Source organism: Acinonyx jubatus, chromosome A1, assembly GCF_027475565.1.
Source record: "Acinonyx jubatus isolate Ajub_Pintada_27869175 chromosome A1, VMU_Ajub_asm_v1.0, whole genome shotgun sequence".
NCBI classification, from domain to species: domain Eukaryota; kingdom Metazoa; phylum Chordata; class Mammalia; order Carnivora; family Felidae; genus Acinonyx; species Acinonyx jubatus.
The window spans coordinates 156,709,698-156,725,578 of record NC_069380.1 but is presented as its reverse complement, the minus strand read 5'-3'; the positions used below and the strand labels follow the sequence as shown (position 1 = coordinate 156,725,578).

The 15,881-nt window shown below is 39.3% G+C and overlaps 1 protein-coding gene and 1 non-coding gene across 2 annotated transcripts in view; one reads left to right on the top strand and one right to left on the bottom strand.

Moving 5' to 3' along the window:
* Positions 1-13,482, bottom strand: part of LOC106969192 (2'-5'-oligoadenylate synthase 3-like) — a 40,394-nt gene extending 26,912 nt beyond the window's left edge. The window contains exon 1 of the mRNA XM_053225148.1: positions 5,044-13,482. The gene's annotated coding sequence lies outside the window, so the exon portion shown is untranslated. The remainder of the gene's footprint in view (positions 1-5,043) is intronic.
* On the top strand, positions 5,148-5,254 carry LOC113594980 (U6 spliceosomal RNA). Its single transcript, XR_003415457.1, has one exon. It is a non-coding gene; the product is annotated as a U6 spliceosomal RNA (small nuclear RNA).
* Positions 13,483-15,881: the final 2,399 nt, after the last annotated feature.

Genomic DNA, 15,881 nt, shown 5'->3' with positions numbered 1-15,881 from the left:
GTGTCACTGTTCCCAAACTTGGTCCTGCAGGAAGACATTTGTTGGCATATACCATAAACAGGAGAGTGTACACATTGATGCAAAGTTGCAGAATTTTTAAGCTGAAACACCCTTTTCTTGCCCTCTTCCCTGTCCCTTCCATCATTTTAGCAGACAAGTATTTTAAGGATACTTTGGTTGCAAGGAATAGAGACCTACTGAACATAAAATGGAGTTTATTGAAAGGGTTTTGGATATCCTGGAAAATCCAAAAGTGGGAAGTAAACCCAGACCTCAAGGCCATCTCTGGCCATACCAAATTGCCTAAAACAGGGTGAATGTTCAATAAACTTTGGTCCAATAAATGGATGAATAGGTGGGTAGAGGAAGGAACTAGAAAATCATCAGGAACCAAGGCAGCAGTTCTCACTGATTTCACTGACTGGCCCTGTACGTCTACATCTCTGCTTTCATATCTCTGCTTCCCTTGTCTATTTCTGCACAAGTGTGTATACGTGCTCTACAATGGTGCCCTTCTAGGGTGACAAACTGCCCAGTTTGCCTGAAACTGGCATATATTAAAACACAGATGTTGCTTCTACTGTGCTAATTTGTGCTTTATCACATGAATGTTTTCTAAGAAATTTATCCCTCACTAAAATCAAAAACAGTATCATGAAAATACCTGTGTTAAAACCATAGAAGTCTCAGGAAAACCAGAAGGAATTGGTCACTCTACCATTGCAGCAGAGTATGCCTTAAAAATCAGCTTCATAAATCCAGCCAGTCACTGTGAATTAATGAATTGAGTCCCTCCAAGCCCCAATGTCATGAAGTTTGGAGAATTTGACTGGATCTACCCAAATTGTGATTTGTTTCCTCTATGCCACATGTTCATTCCTAGTCCAATCAACCTTGACTGAGCAGTGAAAGGGGTAGAGAGGTACATAACTCAACCATAAGCTTAAGTACCAAGTTCTCTAAGAAAGGCTGTTGAAGCAATGTTGGCCATTTGTAGTTCACAGATATGACGTAGCACATCATTCAGATTCCCAGCACAAGCTGTCCAGGATCAGAAGAGTGAAGGAAAGAAGACAATAGTCGAATTGTTAGGCCTTCTCAATGAGATTTATCTCCTCCCACGTTTTGCTTAGTATAATGTTTCCAAGCTTTATCCATGTTGTAGCATGTATCATTACTTTTTACAGGTCAGTATTACTCTTTGAATGAATATACTGCTTTCCTTAGTAACCTATGCATTAATTAGTGGACATTTGGGTTGTTTCTGCTTGTTAGCTACTAGGAATAATGTTGCTAGGAACATCCACATATTCATCTACAAATTTTTGTATAAACATTGTTTTGAATTCTGGGGCATCTGAAAGTGAAATTTCTGGGTCTTACAGTAACTCTATGTTTAACCCTTTGAGGAACAGCTAAACTGATCTCTATATTTTACATTCCCACCAGTCAATGTATGAGAGTTCCAATTTTTCTATATCCTCACCAACACTTATTATTTTCCATATTTTAGAGTATAACTATCCTCATAAATGTGAAGTGAATATGAAAGAGTTTTGATTTGCATTTTTTGGTGATTAATGATGTTGAGTATCTTTTCATGTGCTTGCTGACTATTTATATATCTTTGGAGAAATGACTATTCAGAATTTTTCTCCGTCTTTTAAATTTATTATTTTTTTAACTTTATTTATTTATCTTGAGAGAGAATGTGTGTGTGAGCAGGAGAGAGAGAAAGAGAGAGAGAGAGAGAGAGAGAGAGAGAGAGAGAGAGAGAGAATCTCAAGCAGGCTCCGTGCTGTTAGCATGGAGCCCCATGAGGGGCTAGAACCCACAAATCATGAGATCATGCCCTGAGCCCAAACCAAGAGTCAAGACAAGCAACTGAGCCACCCAGGCACCCCCCTTTACCCACTTTTTAAGTGCGTTGTCTTTTTATTGTTATTATATGAATTCTCTATATATTCTGGATACCAAGCTCTTATCAGATATATGATTTGAAAATATTTTGTGCCATTCTTTGGTGTATCTATTTTCTTGATAGTGTCCTTTGATGCACAAAAGTTTTAAATTCTGATCAACTCAGATTTATTTTCCCTTTTGTTGCCTGTGCTCCTGGTGCCATATCTTAAAAGCCATTACCTAATTCAAGGTCATGAAGATTTACAGCTGTTTTTCTTCTAAGAGTTTAATACATTTAGTCCTTACATTTAGATCCATTTTAATTAATTGTTGATTTTTGTATATGGTATGAGGTAGTGGTTCAAATTCATTCTTTTACATATGGATTTCTAGTGGTCCCAGCACTATCTGTTGAAGAGATTATTTTTCCCCATTGAATTGTCTTGGTGCCCTTGTCAAAAACCAACTCACCGTAAGTATATAGGTTTATTTCTGGACTCTCAATTCTATCCCATTGATCTGTATGTCTCTCCTTATGCCTGTACCACACTGTCTTAACTCTTGTCACCTTGTAGAAGGTTTTGAAATTGTGTTGTATGAGTCCTCCAACTTGTTCTTCCTTTCAAGATTGTTTTGGCTATTCTGGGTTCCTTGAGTTTTCATGAAATTTTGGGATCTGGTCATCAGCTCCTACAAAGAAGGCAGCTGGGATTCGGATAGAAATTGTGCTGAATCTCTAAATAAGTTTGAAGAGTATTGACATGGCTTGAAAAAAATTTTTTTTAATATTTATTTATTTTTAAGAGACAGAGAGAGAGAGACAGAGCATGAGTTGGGGAGGAGAAGAGAGAGAGGGAGACACAGAATCCTAAGCAGGCTCCAGGCTCCAGGCTCCAAGCTATCAGCACAGAACCCAGAACAGAGTCTGACTTGGGGCTCGAAGTCACGAACTATTAGATCATGACCTGAGTCAAAGTCAGATGCTTAACCAACTAAGCCACCCAAGTGCCCTGAAGACTATTGACATCTTAACAATTTTAAGTGTTTCAGTGATCCCACGAACATGGGATCTTTCTATTTATTAAGGTCTACTTTAATTTCTTTTAGCAATGTTTTATAGTTTTAAGTGTACAAATCTTGAACTTTTTTGGTTAAATCTATCCCTGAGTCTTTTAACGTTTGGATGCCATTGTATATGAAACTCGTGTCTTAATTTCATTTTTGGCTTATTCATTGTTATTGTTTAGAAACACAACTGACTTTTGTACATTGATCTTGTCTTCTGTAACCTTTATGTTCATTTCTTAGCTCTAATACATTCTTTTTGGTACTTTAGCATTTTCTATGTATAAGATCATTTCATATACAAATAGAGATAGCTTTAGTTATTCCTTTTCAATCTGGATGCCTTTTATTATTGTTTTGTTTGTTTGTTTTGTTTTATTTTGTTTTTGCCTAATTTCCCCAGCTAGAACCTGCAGTATGATGTTGCACAGAAGTAGTGAGAGTAGATATCATTGTCTTGTTCCTGATCGTAGGAGAAAATCTTTCAGTCTTTTACCACTAAATGTGTTATTCATTGATGCCCTTTAGCAGTTCAGGAAGCTCTCCTTTCATCTTACTTTATTGTTTTATCATGAAAGTGTGTTGGTTTTTATCAAGTGTTTCTTTCTGCATCTGGTGAGATGGTCATGTGATATTTATTTTCTATTCTGTGTTATTGATATGATGTATCACATTAATTTTTGGACGTCAAACCAACCTTGTGTTCCTGGAATAAATTCCACTCGGTCATAATGGATAATACTTTATATATATTGTTGGATTCAGTTTGTGTATTTAGTTGATTTGTGCATCTCTATTTATAAAGGATATTGATTTGTATTTTTCTTTTCTTGTGGTATCTTCTGCTTCTACTATTTTGCTAGGGCCAGAAATTATTTCTTATCCAGATCCAGAGTAGGAAAGGAGAGAAGAGTTATATACAAGGATTTGGGGAACTGAGTAGCACCATCCACTTGAGATGTTATAAGATTTGATCGACCTGTCTCTCTCCACCCCATCCCCAGCCACTGGCTGGCCTGCATAAAGCAAGGGAGAGTCTACCCTGCCCCAGGAATGCTTCTTACTCTCCTAGGAGAGTCTGCACAAGTTGACTACTTGTGTGTATGGAGCATCAATAAGCTTAGGATTCTAAATCATGAAGCACCTGCCTCAAAACATCATGACCTTGAACAAACCCTTGTGAAGAGTGGAGCTACAAAAGGTTACACAGGAGTTACACAGGTCATGTTTGCCAGACTGCCTTCTCCAATAGAAGTCCAATGCCCAATACCTTCAAATACCCATCCTTCTTACTAGTCTTGTCTAAATGTGTCTTCTGTTTTTCTACCAACTATTTGCAGAACTGGTCTGGTAAGGAGTGAGAGGATATTTTCCCAGAGCAGCTGTAGGCTGAGGACCCTGAGCTGAAGTTCTCTTCTGTATACTCAGTATGATGTCCTTTGGAGCCACATTTAATGGCAAACAGTACATCAGCCTCAGTACAGATTGAGCAGGCTGATGGGCTAACCCAGGACAACCATCAGCAAGGCAACCAAGGAACACCTCTGAGGACCACACTCTTCTTGCCTAACCCACAAGAACACAAGAACCTTTATTTCACAGATCCTAGAGAAGACTCCTTGCCTGCAGAGACCTGGCAGCACTTTCCCACCTGTGGGAGGGTGTAGCCTCCACCCAAGTCCATGTACCGCCTCCTCCCAGATGGAATCTGGCTGTCCTGGGAAAGCACCACCTACCAGGGCTCCTGCTGGAGCAAGTCCTACTCAGGACAGCCCAACTCATTTCTTGGCTACCGGAGATTTCTGGGCTACATAAATCAGATAACAGCTTTGGCCACCTTGAAGGCAGGTAGGAAATCCTTAGAGCTAGTTAAGCATCTCTTTCAAACAGAGAAAAGCATTTCCATTTTTGGCCAGTCCTCATGAAACATTTTTTCTTTCATGTCCTCTCACAGGAGCACATTTTCCAGGAGTTGTTATGATTGACTCAAATTTCCCCAGTGTCTGTACAACTCAGATTCCTTCCACACAGGCTGCATGGATTCTAAGCCATCTCAGAGCAAACAAGTCTTCTTACCTGCTTTTGTTCATTCCTGGTGAGCACTGGGCAAGGACAGAAGCCACCAGAATTTCTCACCCACTTACTGCTGGCACTGCATCACAAGTTCTAAGACTTCTGCCGTGCTCGCTTGGGCAGCACAGACACTAAAACTGGAATGATACAGAGAAGATTAGCATGGCCCCTGAGCAAAGATAACACACAAACTCATGAAGCATTCCGTATTTTGTGCAGTTCCTCAGTGAACTGCCACCCTTTGTGGATTAGCACAAAAAACAAGGTTTGGAAAGGTCACTCGGGAGGTCTGCTCCGAATTGAATTAAGCATTCCCTCTAGCAGCTGAGGACCCAGCACACCTGTCAGCTTCTCCTGGCCTTCACCAAATCTTCTGTCCTTGGAGGTGAGAGCTCACCTCAGTGGTCCCCCTGGCATCTCCACGGCCACCCATCACATTACTATTATTAACTAGGTAATCCTGGTAGCTGCATCCGAAAGCTTGTTCTCATTGGTTAAATAAATAAATAAATAAATAAATAAAAGACCTCTGGCAGACTGTTCTTAATTTAAGGTAAGGACCTCAGAGAGGTCAAAGATCAGAACTGCCGCTAGAATTCCTGAGGCTAGATGACACTAACAGAAATACAGGGGGCGCGGTGCCTGTCATCTGAAGCCAAGCAGACAAACAGTGCGTCTCCTGTGTGGCGTGTTTAATTAATCATACTCTGTGACTTCACCTGTAAGTTTTCAACATGCAGGCAGCTACAAGCCCTCTCCCTTTTATTGAACTGTGGTGTAATCGAGACTCCCTGATTTAGAAGTCTATCTTGAAACACTCTCCTTGTTCTCACCTAGCTACCCTGAGCAACTCAGACAAGGAAGCATTCTCACAACTTAGGCTGAGGTGAGCCAAGCTCATTTATTGCTAATTAGAACTTAAGGGAAACCTGGAGTGAAACTGAAACAGGCAATTAACTTCCAGCCTCTTGTCATTCACTTGGAACACCCTCAGGAATGAATACCTGTGTGGTTCCTCAGTGCGAATCAAGTGTCTTTGGTTCCCAATCAGTGACATGAGGCGGGACGTGTGGGCACTCACGCAGCATCTGGGGAGAGGCCTCCGTTTTTCACATTGCACCACACACCCACAGGAGTGGAGGGGGAATTCTGGCTGGGGAGCCAGTGTCCCCACCCCCATCCCCACCCCCTTCCACTCCAGGCGCTTGCTGTTTCTGAGGTGGCTGCAGAACTACCTACCTCGTAGCTTAAAACCTCCCAGGGGACGCCCTTCACTTCTGTTCCTCATGAACCCAACTGCCCTCAACTATTTACCACCCACCACGCAGCCAGTGTTTATAAAGTCCAGGTGGCATTCTCCCAGCTGTAGCCAGCTGCTCACATTAGAGTCAGGCATCATGTACCCACCTAGCACAAGTCCTGGTGCATAGTGGATGATTACAAATATTTATTGAGTGAATGGGCCATAAAAAACATTTGAGAAACATGGCCTGGCTTCCTTCTTCTACCAGTTCAACTTATGGCTGCTTTCTCTCACCCAAAGTCAGGATGTGCTCAGATATTATAAGCCAATTTTCATATTAGCTTAGAAAAACAGGAAGAAATTGGTTGCCAGTCAAAAGAGGGAGATAAAGTTTCTTTTTATGAGAACAATGTGCTTGTTTGAAATAAAGAGTTGATAAGCTGCTTTGAGTAAGGGATAAGATTCCAAGGAGTATGTCCAAATAGCAAAAAGCCACAGACGGGTCCACTAAATCAAGGGACCAGCTGCTAACTGCAGGCCATTAGTTTCCTGGAGCTCCTGACGCACTTGGCCATGTGCATCTGGGTGAGGCGGCCAAAGTGCAATGCCACAGAAGAGAGACATTTCAAGTTCAAGGAGATGTCTAGGAGTAAGAGTGAGCACAGGTGTGCACGTGTGTGTATCTGTGTGGCTGTGCGCATGCATGTTTTGGATGATTACAGGAAGTGAAAAGATCCCACAGAAACAACAGGGTAAAGGAGAGGTTCTGGAGAAGAGAAATATCAAGTGATGATGAAGCTGTTCGTTGTGGCATGTGAGAGACTCTCCCCTATAGAATCCTAGGGAAAATCTGCATTGCTCAGTAATGCTTTGGCTATAGTGAGTTTGTGGGAAGGAATCTTAAAGAGGTGTTAGGTTCTAAGCCCAGGTTTGCTCAAGGCAGAAAAGAGACCATGGGCATGGATGCAGGGCAGAGGAAGGTCAACTGACATCCAGGTTATTTCCCCCTACCCAATTCCCAATAAAGACTAAATATGTCAAGTGGATGGTTTTAAAACTGTGTTTTAATATTGTCTCTTCCCATGACTGTAAACTTCCTTAAGTTCCTGACCTTCTGGCAACAGGGAGTCTGTAGAAACATGAGAAAGACAGCAGTCAGCACCCACAGTCAAGGATTCTACAGCCCACTCAAGGACAAAAGGCCCATCTCAGGCTGACTTCAAACTACTTTAGGAAAATGGTTCATCCTCATCTTCTACCTGTAGTTGGTGAAGCTATCAACCATTACAGCACTTGGCACCTCACCATTGTTTTAACCACCCCTTCCTCTTCCCTGATATTTCCCTTGGTGGGGAGAGAAGTCTTTCTGAACCTCCCTGACATTAGCATCTTCCACCTGAGAGAGGTTACTTTGTTGTACCCACTTAGTTCAAACATACAAAAAAGGGCATATGATAATATACCATATATCTACTCTTTCGAAATCATGGTAGATTGTTCACATTGAGTTTAAAGTTAAAATATTAGGATAGTTTTAGCTCCACACTCTATGTTAAAATGAAACACCTCTTTCAACAGTAAATTCTAATATTCTTATTTCCAAGGAAATAGTATCCTGTAGGCATTTGCACATCCTTTGTCTCAAAGGTGACACAAACTTTTTCTAATACAAACACATATACAAATTTAACATATAATGTTATATTTGGGGGTCATAGCTAAGGCAGAGCTTCTGAGTTCCTTTACATTATCAGTAAAATTAGGGAATTAGACTGTATCATATGGAAAGTTCTTTCTAGCACTAACAGAGATCTTAACACATTTGGCCAATTTCTCTGCCATGCCCAAAGTTGTACACAATATTTTCTAGGTAGAATGGACACTCGTACATGCTTGTTTTGCATACTGAAGGCAAATACATTACTGAAAGGAAAAAAAGGAGTATTTACAAGCATATATGAAGTACCAGATCTATTTCCTATATATCTGTGCCTGATGTTATTACTGCAAAATAGGTGTTATTACCACCATTGCATTTAGTCAATAATCAAGATTTTATTTCATACTTATTTATAATTAACCAAATTCAGTGAGATCTCTATAACTTCATGCTTTTTCTAATGTACTACAATAACTCTCAAATTAAATTTGCATATTTAAGGCTTAAATTTACAAAGAGGATTAGACTGAAAGTATTTCCCTAATTTCCTAACTGGCAAGTTATATAACTGCATTCAATTAAAAAACTCATTTCCATCTGTAACTGATGGTGTTAACATCCATACACCCCAGAAAACAGCAGGCAGTTTTAACAATGGCAGTGGTATTTACCATGTCACTGTGATATTTACAGGCATTGTACTAGGTAATTCATAGATATTTTATTTATTTATTTTTTTAAGTTTATTTATTTATTTATTTTGAGAGAGAGAGAGAGAAATCACAAGCAGGGAAGGGGTAGAGAGAGAGAGAGAGAGAGAATCTCTCAGCACGGAGCGTGACACAGGGCTCGAACTCCTGAACTGTAAGGTCATGACCTGAGCCGAAACCAAGAGTTGTATGCTTAACCCACTGAGCCACCGAGACACCCTATAGATATTTTATTTAATGCTAACAACCTCACAAGGTAGGCAGTATCTCTGTTTTATTAATGGAGACAACTGAGGCTAATAGGAATTAAGAGACAAGTGGCAAATCACTGTACCAGGAACCAGTTCCAGTCCTGATTGATGCCAGTCTATGTTTCATAGCATTTCAAATATTTAAATTTCTAGAAATCATTGCCTTTTGCTACCATGTAAAATACTAACATTCCAAGAATTTTGCTCAAGTTAAAAATCCCAAAAGGCTAGGAGGCAAAGTAAATGAAGATATACTCAGCCATAAATACCAGGGCAGTCAATGTACAATCCTGATGAAGCAACCAAGGATCACATGGGCTATGTTCACATAGAGGAGCAGCATGAGAAAACATGGAACAAAAGGGCTTCTTGTTTCCCACACTTGGCTTCTATACAAATGGCATGTGAATAAGCAACACGCCGAGTCCCCTTTATAAATAAGCCTTTCCTAAGCTGACATGGCTTCTTGTCCGTCCCTGACTTCTTTGAATCTATTGCCTCCTAGTGCGGCCTGCTCAACAGTTCAACTATGGCAACGTCATCTACTTTAACTACTCTATTTGGTTATTTTACTATGTTACATTACGTTCTTCCTTCAAAAAAAATGAGCGGCATAGTAAGAATAAAAATTTTTAGACGTATAAGCAAAAGTCCTGATTATAATTCAGGTCAGCCAACAATAGAAATCACAATCACATAATCGATTGGATGGCCATCCATAAGAAAAGTAGTAAAAATGAAGAACAAGCAGAAAGCATTAGAAACATATCACTAATTATTGACTGTAGAAGGTAGGATGTGATGATGATTTTAAAGTATGTTTTTGCTCTCTGGTAATAACACTCCTGTATAGCATGTAGGTCAGTTGTTCAACTCACAAGTTTTAGGAAGCACTAGATGCTTGAGTGTGTGTGTGTGTGTGTGTGTGTGTGTGTGTGTGTGTGTGTGTGTGTGTGTGTTGCAGGAGCTGTGTAGGGCTTTATGGTATGAATTGAAGTAAAGCAAAAAGAAAATATAACCAAATCAAACTCTCCTGTGCATGGATTCTAAAAATGATTTTGAAAAATAAAGTTTTTTTTAATGTGTATTTATTTTTGAGAGAGAAAGAGAGTGAGTGGGCGAGGGGCAGACAGAGAGGGAGACAGAGAATCCGAAGCAGTCTCCAGGCTCTGAGTTTTTAGCACAGAGCCCAACACAGGGCCCAATTCCACAAACAGCAAGATCATGATCTGAACCAAAGTCAGACGCTCAACCGACTGAGCCACTCAGTTGCCCCTCTTCTCTACATTTATAATGGGTTTTAGTTCAATTGTTTACTGCAGATATCCATGAATAAAAAAGTATAAAAAAATGTAACCAGAAGATTTTGATCAAAATCAAAATTCCTAAGAACATTACCCCAGTACATTACTATTACCTATTGAAGTTTAGTTGACAACACAATACTACATTAGTTTCTGGTGTACAACATAGTGATTGAACAGCTCCATACGTATGCTATGCTCACAAGTTTAGCTACCACCTGTCACCCTACAACATTATTACAATACCATTTACTGTATTCCTTATGCTATATCGCTCAGCCCCATGACTTATTCATTCTGTAACTGAAAACCTGTACCTCCCACTCCTCTTCACCCATTTTGCCCATACCCCTACCTCTCTCCCCTCTGGCAACCACCAATCAGTTTGTTCTCTGTGTTTATGGGTATGTTTTTGCTGTTTTCTAGACTCCACCTATAAGCAAAATCACATGGTATTTCTCAGTCTTATTTCACTTAGCACAATAACCTCTAGGTTATTGTGTGTTGCAAATGGCAAGATCTCATTCTTTTTTTATGCCTGAATAACGTTCATACCACAGCTTTATCCATTCATCTATCAATGGGATACTTTGGTTCCTTCCATGTCTTGGCTGTTGCAAATAATGCTGCAATAGAGATAGGGATGGGTATATCTTTTCAAATTAGTGTTTTCATTGTCTTTGGATAAATATCCAGTAGTGGAATTGCTGGATCATATGGTAATTCTATTTTTCATTTTTTGAGGAACCTCCATACTGTTTTCCATAGTGGCTGTATTAATTTACATCCCCAACAGTGCATGAGGGTTCCTTTTTCTCCACATCCTTGTCAACGCTTGGTATTTCCTGGTTTTTTTGACATTAGCCATTCTGACAGGTGTAAGGTGATATCTCATTGTGGTTTTTATTTGCATTTCTCTGATGATGAGTGACGTTGATCATCTTTTCATGTATCTGTTGGCTAGCTATCGGGTCTTCTTTAGAAAAACGTCTATTCAGGTCTCCTGCCCATTTTAATCAGATTATTTGGTTTTCTAGTGTAGAGTTGTAGAAGTTATTCATATTAACCTCTAAACAGATCACTTGCAAATATCTTCTCCATTCAGTGGGTTGCCTTCACTTTGTTGATTCTCCATTAATGATCACCATAGGAGATTATAAGAAGGTATGGCTTCAAGGTTTCTTTGTGTCCCCAGAAACAGGTTTTTGGGTAAGGGGATTAAGAGACACTGTATTTGCTCTAAAATGCCCAACTTTAAGCCCTAACAATTACTGGAAGAGAATATTGGTTCTAGTTCTCATATCTGGAAGCCTAAGAAATTCTCAATTCTCAAGATTACTCATGGGGTTAGAACAGAGAAACTCCTTTTGTAGACATGACCAGGAACATAACTGTCGCAGTGTCCCTTGATAACAGCTGTGCAGTCCCACTCCAATTACATGTGAATCAAAGCAAGGGGTGTTCTTTGAAAACATTTAGTGTCCTTTCACCTTCAGATAGTAAGTGTTCCTTGGTTTCACTGGCATAAGTAGTTACATGTCTCATTCTGATTTAGGTACTGAATTATTACTGTATCAACTGGTACTGGGTGTTTATAGGAAGCAATTCAGTCTAAAAAGTAAATAATTGCCCTACAGTTCATATAACTATTACTGAGCCCCCTGCTCCATGCATCCACTGAAAGTTTTAATCCCCACCCCACCCCATCACAGGAGAAATTTGGCAATGTCTTAAGACATTTTTCGTTGTCACACTGGGGGTGGGGAAAGTTCCATTAGCCCATATTTGCTACTTGCATTAGAGGCCAAGGATGCTGCTAGTCATCATAGAATGCACGGGAGAGCCCCAGATATCAAATAGTGTGAGCCTGAGAAACCTTGAGTTACAGGCAGTAGAGATACTGGGGTACTAGTGGGGTAAAAAACAAACAATGCAATACAGTGAATACAGTCATTACCCTTGTAGAGTATATAATCTGAGAAGATGTACCACTTTATATATGCAATTTATTTATCCAAATAGTCCACACAGTATTTATATTTAAATACTTTATTTTCATTTCACAAAAAAGAAAAAGCAACAGTGTTTGCAATTACACATGCCTTTCAGTCAGTGCTGGTCATATGCAAAACAAGTTATCAGAAGTATAAAGAAAAATAAGCCTTTTCCCTTTACAAGTGACACAACACAATTTGCATATATATTATATTACACATACTGTTTTCAAAATTTTCCACAAAAGACAGGTTATGATACAAATTTAGAATTCCACCCACAAGCTCAGATTCAAAGAAGTGAAGATCCGTATAGGTGTCTAAATACAAAAACGTAATAGTTTTATAAGTTTCCAAATAATTACTTTTCAAAGTGTTTGAAAGAGACTACTACTCTTCATAGCAACGTGGAACACTTGGGTTTAATCAAGATGGCTAGGAGACTAAGTTTGTCTCAGCGTGAGTTTGCTCATTAATGCAAATGCTCCAATTATGCTGTAATTCTCATTTCATATATATATATATATATATATATATATATATATATATATATACATACATACATACACACACACACACACACGCACACATACATACACAAGTGTATTATTGTACTGATGGTTTATACAGTGCAACTTCTGGAGCATTTCATTCAGCTAATCCATGACCTTTACTTCTTTGAAGTATTTCAAATTAAGAACTGCTCAGAGATATCACTAATGACTACTATGACTAATTTCAAAAAGGTGTCCCTTTCTCTCTTATTTATGATAATTACATGTGTCATGAACAAACTTTTGTTTTTTCTACAGCAGCAGGTATAAATAAGCAAAGTACAGGCTAATATTTCAACACTAGGACCTGAGAGTTTGATATGGTAAATGACATCTCTTCGCAAATGTTCTAGGAGTCCTATCTAGCAACGTTTCTAAAAAATATATATAATAGAACAAAATAATATAGCAAACCTTCAGCATTAGAAACAAAGACTGCTCAGAAGCTTGAAGGAAAAAAGCAAGGAGGAAAGAAAGGGAGGCAGGGAGGGAGTGAGGGATTTTACACATGCATTTTCTTTGATACAGACAAATGTGGAGTCCTAACATTTACCATGTGGTGGATGAAGAGTCAATATGATTCAAGAAAGCAAACACACACATCTGGATATATGAAATGCATGCAAAAACATAGAGCTGATGAAGCAACACCGGCTTACATGTTTAAGTGTACTTGAGTATAACATCTAATACTGCAGGCACAGAAGAAGAAGAGAAGAAGAAGAAGAGAAGGAGGAGGAGGAGAGAAGGAGAAGGAGAAGGAGAAGGAGAGGAGGAGGAGGAGGAGGAGGAGGAGAGGAGGAGGAGGAGAAGGAGAGAGGAGAAGGAGAAGGAGAAGGAAGGAGAAGGAGAAGGGAAGGAGAAGGAGAAGGGAAGGAGAAGAGAAGAAGAAGAAGAAGAAGAAGAACAAGAATGGTCCAGCTAATGGAGAATGGAAGGGAGAGATGCAGCCACACAGAAGAGCTCTGGGTAAGAAAGGACCAACTTGCCTTCCCATAGATGGGTGTTGAAAGACAGGAGGGCTAGCTCCCCAATTCTTAAGGGAATGATTTTTGGGCCCATGTTGTTATTCACTAGAACCATGGCAATAACTCAAAAAGTTCATTCCAAAAGTCAAAATAATTTTTATTGGCTACACAAGAATATGCTATCTATAGAACTGCAAGAGACTTCTGCAGATAAATCAGAATTCCAGCCCCCCAAAGAAGCTACTCTCAAGGGTCTTCAAATGAGTTCTAGGCAGCACTTTTACTGGCTTACCAGTTACTAAAAGATTAATCAGCAATGAACGTTAAACACACTTTTTACTTAGTATGATCCTCTTGCCTTTCTGGAATTTCCACAGTACAGGTCCCGTCTCACCCTTTCCTTCAGTTTGAATCAATGTAAGAAATGCTGACACTGATTAGCTTTCACAACTCAACCATGTCCAAGTGTCTGCTCCCATCTTATTTGCTATACATTTGTTAGCCATTAGTTACACCACCCCAATGCCTCTCAAGTCACAGGACAGGGATCTGGTGGGACTTTATTTTTGTTAGATCCATGCACAGCCCTGCAAGGGACTAAGTATTAATGAAAAATAATGAAAAAAAAAAGAGGGAAGCAGATTAGATATGCGCATAAATATATTTATACTTTTAAAGGCATATTTCCTAGAGAATAAAACAAAATAAGCACAGAACAACAACTATGTTAGCCACTGATAAATGAGGAAATATGTGGGGAAGGAAGAAGTGAACTGTCAATTTATGAAACTCAATTTCCTTTAGGTCCCTACATAGATAGCCATGCGAAGAACTAAATACAAAATGAAAGGAAATATATTCATATGTATTAAGAATATTCCCCTGCCGAAAAGAGAAACCCCTCCAAAAAGAAAAAAGCCAAGTAAATAAACAATACACAACTATTCTACTCACTATTGCCAACACAGGCAATAAGGGAAAGGGGAGAAGGGGAGATTTGTCATACACTGATCCTCCATTTTCATTCAGTACCTATACATCCATGGTAAGAGTAGGTACAAAATCAATTAATACGAAAACATTTATATACATTGTTAAAAAGTTTGTACGCTATCCTTATCCTTTCCCCACTACCCACCCAAATTATCTCTCCCCCTAAAAAAAACACCCCAAATTATAAAACTATTGCCAATGCAGGCAGTGAGGGAAGGGAAGCAGAGGAGATTTATCATACGTATGGACCTCCGTGTTTCATTATGTACTTACAAGTCCCAGCAAAGGACTGGTTACTAAGTGAAATAACACACAAAATGTAGCAAACATTTATATACATTAAAAAATTCACACACACACACACACACACACACACACACACACACACACACACAGACTCCCCCCACCCCCCACCCCTCCAAAAAAAGAAACGAAACATCTATTCTTCTACCACTGCCCACCAGGCAATGAGGGAAGGGGAGTAGGGGAGATTGTTCATAGAATCAATCGCAACTTTCATGAAGTACCTAAATAGTCATGAGAAGGACTAGATTCAAAACGAAGTGAACACCAAAAAGAGGCAGAAACATTTATATACATTTAAAAAACCACCTATCTTATCTAATAAGCCCATTCCCCATTAATAACCTCTAAAACAAAAAACAGAAACCAAGTCCTACAATTGTGCACAGGCTATAAGGGAAGGGAGAAAAGGTTCCGGATCTGGGCCTCTGCACTACATTTGAGATCTACAAATCCAAACAAACAAACAAACAAACAAACCTGGTTGAAGTAAAAGAGCAAGGTTCCGGATCTGGGCCTCTGCACTACATTTGAGATCTACAAATCCAAACAAACAAACAAACAAACAAACAAACCTGGTTGAAGTAAAAGAGCAAGCCACAAAAACAAAAAAGCAAACAAAAAACATGCAGCAGACATTTATATACACTTTTAAAACCGTAAACCCAGAAATCCCCCACCACCCTGCCAAGAAAAACCCATCTAAACAACTACACCACTAGTCATTGCCCAGATAGGCAACAAGAGAAGAGGCCAAGAGGAGATTTTCTTCATAGAATGAACCTTAATTTTCATCATGTACCTAAATATCCATGGAGATCTAGGTACAAAATGAACTAACAGAAAAAAGGAACAAAAACA